Consider the following 7,175-nt stretch of genomic DNA (forward strand, 5'->3'; position numbering starts at 1 on the left):
AGTGCATGCGGAGGTGGCTTGGAGGCCTGGCGTAGGTGTTTGTTGGCGCTAGCGCACCCTCCCCATCTTCAATGACCTTTTTTTTGTTTTTTAGAATTGAAACTTATCACCACAATGTCGTTAATCATGCAAGCAGGCGGTGACATTAGTTTTGTCATCGTCGGATGCAAACCGGCAGTCATTAGCTCGGTTATCACCAACGAGGGTGAAGTGAAACCCGACAGTGATGGGGCATTCCTAACCGGCAGCTAGCAATAATACTAAGTCTGAAGTGTATCTACATGGTACCTTGATGACTATACAGTACATACCAGATCGTGTTACTAAGTAATCCCTCCGTTCCGGTATACCCGGCGTGCAGGCGTTTTTCTATCGAGCTTGTCTATCTAACACCCTGGTGTTTTAGCACCCGATAACATCTGAATTTTTTCCCCATAGATACTGTTCATCTTCCTCCTCTTTTCTCTTTCTCCGTGGCCCAAATCACAAATCACAAGTAACAAATCACAAATCACAGGTAATAATTTTTTCTATGAAAGGACAGAGACAAATTTGGTGGCGGCGCCAGAGTTGGAGAAGAAGCTCGCCAGACTTGAGAAAGATGCCGGGGGCGGCGGCGGCGGCGTGAGGACGGGCGGGTGCAGGCACGGCGGCGCAGGCACGGCGAACATGCGGTTCCGCGGCAAAAAAAAAATTCGTGTGCCACCGGGTGATAAAACATCCTGTTGTTGTATAGCATTTCTGTTTTCTATTTTACCGTAACAGGAGACGGACGGGAGGATCAAGGGTCTTGCTCATTAGTACTGCACTGGAATACTACGTACTCCGATTGCCAAGCGCCTCATGCTGCATGGATGCATGCCTCAGGCGTCACCAGCATGCACTCATCTCCGTGAGGACGGATGACCTTTGCGGCCGGCAGCGCGGGTGCTAATCACTACGCAGTTAATGCGAAACACGTACTTTCGTGAGTTTCTTGGTATCTGGAATGAGGCTGTGCACGCCGGCTATATTATACTGTAGGAACGGGGGGAGTAGGTGGCACGTATGCTAAGGCCAGTCTCAATGGAGGGTTTTATCTCCCAGTTTCCAACACGTGAAACTTTATATGAAACGGGTCTCTCCCACAGTGCAAAGTTTCATATCCCTTATTTTACTATTCACGGGTCCCACCTATCCCTACCATCCCTCTCTTCCCCGCATCCTTCTCGTCACCGGCCGGAGGCTGAGCATGGCGGCGGGCGGGCGGAGCCCTCACGCTCGCGGCGCCCGCGACCGGCAGCGACTGCGACTGGCAGAGGACGTGTGGCGGGCGGAGTCACGACGGGGCAGCTCACGACGGACGGCTCATGACGAACGGCGCCGGCAGATCTCCCGCGACTGGCGGGCGAGCGCCCGCGGCTGGCGACCTCGCCCGCGGCGATCCTGCGGCCGCGCCCAGCGGAGCTCCCGCCCGTGCCGGCGGATCTCCCGCGACCGGCGGACGAGCGAGCGCATCGGGCGGCCTCGCCCGCGATGGTCCGGCGATCGCGCCCTGCGGAGTCGCGATGAAGAATGCACGGTCCCGGAGAAGAAAAGTCGCGATGAAACGAAGGAAGGGCCTCAGTGCAGGTTTCACGGCGTTTCCAAAGTTTTGGAAACAGTGCGGATAAGTTTCGTGGCCATGAAACGAATCCCTTCTCTCTCCTCCTAGTTTCATGAAAAAAACTGACGTGGCACCTTATTAATTGTGCATGAAACCCCATTGAGACTGGCCTAAGGCCCTGTTTGTTTCCATGAAACCCCCATGAAGGTAGGTGACTGAAAATCAGTGACTTATAGGTTATGTCTGTTTGGTTGTAGATAACTTATAAGCTCATGCCTATTAAGTGAAAGGTGTGGGCCCCACGCGGAAAAGGGTGGCTTATAAGTTTTAAGCAGGGGTGAACCAACTTATTTCTTATAAGCAAGGATGACTTACAAATTGGTGGTGTTTGATAAAATCAGTCACTTATTTCACTTTTTAACTTATAAGTAGGTGACTTATTATTTGGAACCAAACATGCCATAAGTATTCATGCTGGCTTATAATACTAATTGGTTCAGATACGTCATCGAATATATATGTGTTGGCACATATTACGAACCGACGTAGATATTAAGGGCTAAAAGGAAATAGGTCATTCTTGATGAAAAGTTTTATAGCATTGTTTTCACAAATACCATGTTATATAAAATAATAAAATGAGACATGGTTGAAACAACTATCATCCATACATGGTTTCGTTATGGTATTTTATAGACATTTAATTCCATGACCATCTAGAGTAAAAAGCCGAGGCAACAGAGTTCATCCAAATAAAACTCAATTCTTCTCTATCACCTTCTTAAAAACATTGCAACATCATAAAAAATGTTTATGTTGTAGCCTATTAAATGCAGATTAAACTCGAATAAAACACTAGTACACAAATCTTAATGGAGGCAGGCGAAAATGCTTAATAGAGGCAGCCATTGCAACCGCCTCCGATCAAAGGTGAGGCGGTTGCAATTTACGCCTCCATTAAATAATTAACCGAGGTGGTCTCCATAATGCGATCGCCACAGATAAAGATTTAATGGTGGCAGTCTGTTGTTATTTGCCCGCCTTCGTTAATATTTTCTGTGGGGTGTACGGCCCCGGATACCTACGCCAGACCACAAGAAGAAGCCTTGCGAGGCACGACTCTGCTCGGCGCCTTCCGCAAGACATCGGGAAGATATCATGAAGATAATATGAGATCTGTTAGGATATGTATGATCCCAACATTCCTGTAATTAGTTATTACTTTCCGGTATCTCTTAGATCTAACCGACTTGTAACCCTACCTCCCGGACTATATAAGGCGGGCAGGGACCCCTCTAAAACTATGGTATATCATACTATAGCTAATACAAACCAACAGACCACAGGAGTAGGGTATTACATCATACTGACGGCCTGAACCTGTCAAACTCATGTGTCTCTATTGCCTTCTTGTTCTTGATCTCACACTCCTCTACCGATCAATCTACCTTCGTGGGATACCCCTCGGAGGACTGCCGACGATATTCTATCGACAGTTGGCACGCCAGGTAGGGGTGTGCGTGCTGTTTCCTTGTCGAACAAGATGGCTTTTTCTGTAGGCTCTTCGTCCCTTCCACAGCCCGGTCAAATCTTCACGGTCGGATCCATCTCATGGGTCATCAACGCTGACGGAGTCGGAGAGCTCCTCGAGCCGGAGCAGATCGTTTCTGTGCCGGCCAGCCCTACACCTGCAACTGTAGATCCGATCTCGGAGGCGATTCCGAGGTCTCTTTCGGCAACAACTCGCCGTCCGCTTCCTCGATACCAGAGGAGGCCGATCAACAACGACGATTTGATCGAATCCATCGATCGAGTCGGACTGAAGCTCGCCGATTGTCTCTCCATCGCCGAATCGACACTGGACACTCTGGTTCAGCGTCGACCACCGTCCGATCCAGATCTATCGGAGGGTGCTCGGGAAACTGCAAGGGCTATGGCCCTACCCTTCGGGTTCTCCAACACCACCGCCGCTTACCAGCATGCCCTAAGGGGCAAACTCGTCGACCAGATCGCCGTCCAGCTCCCGCCGGCTGTCAACACGCTACACTTAGGTCGGAGCCCTGGGGCGCACCTCAAGACCATCCCGGAGGAAACTCCAGGCTCTGAGTCTCAGGGCTCTACGGAGACCCTCGCCGAAACCTTCTCCAATCAATTTCTCCTTCCACCCTTCCGGGGTGGTGCAATCTTCAACGTCAGCATCGACATCCCTCCTTGAAACGGCGAAACCGAGGAGGAGCGCGTTGCTCGGGAGAACCAAAACGTCAACCGCGCGTAGCGGCGAGAAAACAAGGCACCCATCGCAAGGGCCGAGGCTGCTCGGAATAATCAGCTAGACTCTCAAGGAAGACCGCTCCCGCTCTACCGCGACCTCGACGAAGAATTTCTCCGCGTCGACGGCCATGACGTCTTCAAGACTCCAAGCGCCAATTTGGCAGTAGCCGCCAACGAGCTCGCTCGTTTCCCTCAAACGCCCGAGCTCGCCAAGATCGATGAGATCCACGAGGATCAGAGACCTTCGTGCTCTACGAGCATGATTCACCGATCAGCAGCGTCGAGGTCCAATCACCGCCCAAGTCAAAGCTATTTCACCGACTAGTCATTACCTCTCCAAGGGGGACCCAGGGGGCATCGCGCCGAACACCATCGCCAACATGACCAGGAGGTCGAACAGGATGCTAGAGTACATCTTAGCAACCTCCGAGATGCGTAGGGGCATATCGAGCACCATCGCTTTGGTCACCATGAAGACGAAGTACATCGCCACCAGGATTACAAAAGGGAGTACAGCAACCCGGACTCAGCCCTCGAGCCTATCCCCGACCACAACGCCGTAGATTACGGTCTCAATAATCCTAAGGGGCCTCTAGCTTTCACAAGGGCACTCCGAACGCTTCGATGGCCCCGTGGTTTTAAGATCACTGGGGTCGAGCCCTACGAAGGAAGAATGAACCCAACTCAGTGGTTGCAGGCTTATGCCACTGCCGTCCGTGCCGCGGGAGGAGACACCAGCGTCATGGCAAATTATCTTCCCGTCATGATCACGCCACCCACCATGAGCTGGTTCACCAGCCTTGCGCCGGACTCCATCGGCTCGTGGGAAGAGTTGAAGAAAGTCTTCACCGACAACTATATAGCCACGTGTACTTGACCCGGCACGAAGCATGATCTCAGCCGTATCAACCAGAAGCCATTCGAGCTCCTCCGCAGCTACATCCGGCGTTTCTCTAGGATGAGGAACTCTATCCCCAACATCACGGAAGCTGAAGTCATCACCGCCTTTATCTAAGGACTCCACCATCGCGAGCTTCGCTCCAAATTCAACCATAAGCCGCCGACCGGTATCGGCGAAATGATAACTACCGCCAACCAGTACGCCGATGCAGAGGAAGCCGAGGTGCGTTTCAACGAGGATGTAGGCACTCAGCGACCACCTCACTGATACGATGATCGCCCCGACAACCGACGTCACAACAACTGCCGTCCCGACGATCGCAGCTATCATCGCGATAGTGGCTGTGATCGAACAGGAGGACACAGGCCTGGCCAAAATCGCCGCCGCCGGCCAGAACACATCTTCGCCACCATTAGTCAACCTCGCGCCAAGCGTAACTACGACGAGTAGTACCAAAAGATACTCGATGGCCCGTGCCCTCTTCACAAGAACGCCAAACACAAGATGAAAGACTGCATTGGTCTAGCCAGGGAGTTCTAGGACAAGAGGCTCGACGACGACACCAACAATGGAACAGGAGGTCGCCGACCGCCTGGGAATAACAACAACACCTTTTAGGACCACGATAAGGTGGTCGCCACCATCTTCGGGGGCCTCGCCTCCACTAAGAGTCGAATGGAATGGAAGCTTGCCGCTCGACGAGTGCTTGCCGTTGCTTTAGAAGAAACTACCGCCGACCCCAGCTATCACCCATGGTTCGAGATCCCCATCACCTTTAGAAGGGCTGACCAGTGGGCAAACATACCATATACAGGGCGTTTCCCCCTCGTCCTCGACGCAACCGTCCAGAAGGTGCTATTTAGAAAAGTCCTTGTTGATGGTGGCAGTGCTTTGAACCTACTCTTCGTCGGAGCCCTAAGGGAGTTGGGCCTCGCGATATCAGATCTCACACCCTCGGACTCCTCCTTTTGGGGTGTGGTACCTGGAAAGGCATCCAGACCACTTGGAGAAATCACCCTACTAGTACAGTTCGGCACGGCAAGCAACTACCGCATCAAGCATATCAACTTCTATGTCACCGACTTCGACACCGCCTACCACACCATACTTGGCCGGCTAGCTCTGGCCAAATTCATGGCCGTACCGCACTACGCGTATCTGGTGTTGAAGATGCCTTTGCCTGTAGGAGTCCTGGCTCTGTGGGCCAACCTTTCCGTTGCCTACGGCTACGAGACAGAGAGTCTCGCTCTCATCGAAGCCACCGACCTCTCCATCTAGATGGCTAGCGTGGTCGCCGAAGGCAAGACAGTACCCGCCGATGACATGGAGATTCTAGAGCTAGAGCTTCCCTGCGCCTCCGCCAAGTCCAAGGAAATCAAGGAGGTCGGCCTCGGCCTCAATGACGCCTCCAAGACCGTAAAGATTGGGGCTCACATTGACCCCAAATAGGAAAGCGCGCTCGTCTCCTTCCTACGTGCCAACACTGATGTGTTTGCTTGGAAACCTGCAGACATGTCGGGGGTACCATGGGAGAAGATCGAACACTCCTTAAATGTCTCGCCGATCACCAAACTAATCAAGCAGAAACTCTGTCGATTCGCGCCAGACAAGGAGGCTATTAGGGTAGAAATAAAATGGCTCTTAGCTGCTGGGTTTATAAAAGAAGTGTATCATCCAGATTGGTTAGCAAACCCTATTCTCATTCGAAAAAAGAATAAAGAATGAAGAATGTGCGTTGATTATACTGATCTTAACAAACACTTCCCTAAAGACCCCTTCAGCTTACCTCGGATAGACGAGGTTGTAGACTCTACCGCCGACTATGAACTACTCTCTTTCCTTGACTATTATTCCGGCTATCATCAGATCTCCCTCAAGGAAGAAGACCAGATAAAGACGTCATCATTACACCTTTCGGTGCATACTACTACAAAACTATGTCCTTCGGACTCAAAAACGCTGGGGCTACCTATCAAAGGGCCATTCAGATGTGCCTCGACCAGCAGATCGGCCGCAACGTCGAAGCCTACATCGATGATGTGGTCATCAAAACCAAGACAGTCGACAACCTTATCGCTAACCTCGAAGAAACCTTTGCCAATCTGAACAAGTACCGATGGAAGCTGAACCCTTCAATGTGCATCTTTGGAGTTCCATCTAGTATACTACTGGGCTACATCATCAGTGCTCAAGGCATCGAGCCTAATCCTGACAAGGTCTCTGCCATCACCAATATGAAACGGCCAACGTGTGTCAAGGATATACAAAAGCTTACAGGTTGCATGGCTGCTTTAAGCCACTTCATATCACGCCTCGGTGAAAAAGGACTACATTTCTTCAAGCTCCTCAAGGCCTCCGAGCACTTTTCCTGGTCAGAGGAGGCTGACTCAGCTTTCGAGCAGCTCAAGTTGTTCTTAA

This window comes from Miscanthus floridulus, chromosome 3 (genome assembly GCF_019320115.1).
Source record: "Miscanthus floridulus cultivar M001 chromosome 3, ASM1932011v1, whole genome shotgun sequence".
NCBI classification, from domain to species: domain Eukaryota; kingdom Viridiplantae; phylum Streptophyta; class Magnoliopsida; order Poales; family Poaceae; genus Miscanthus; species Miscanthus floridulus.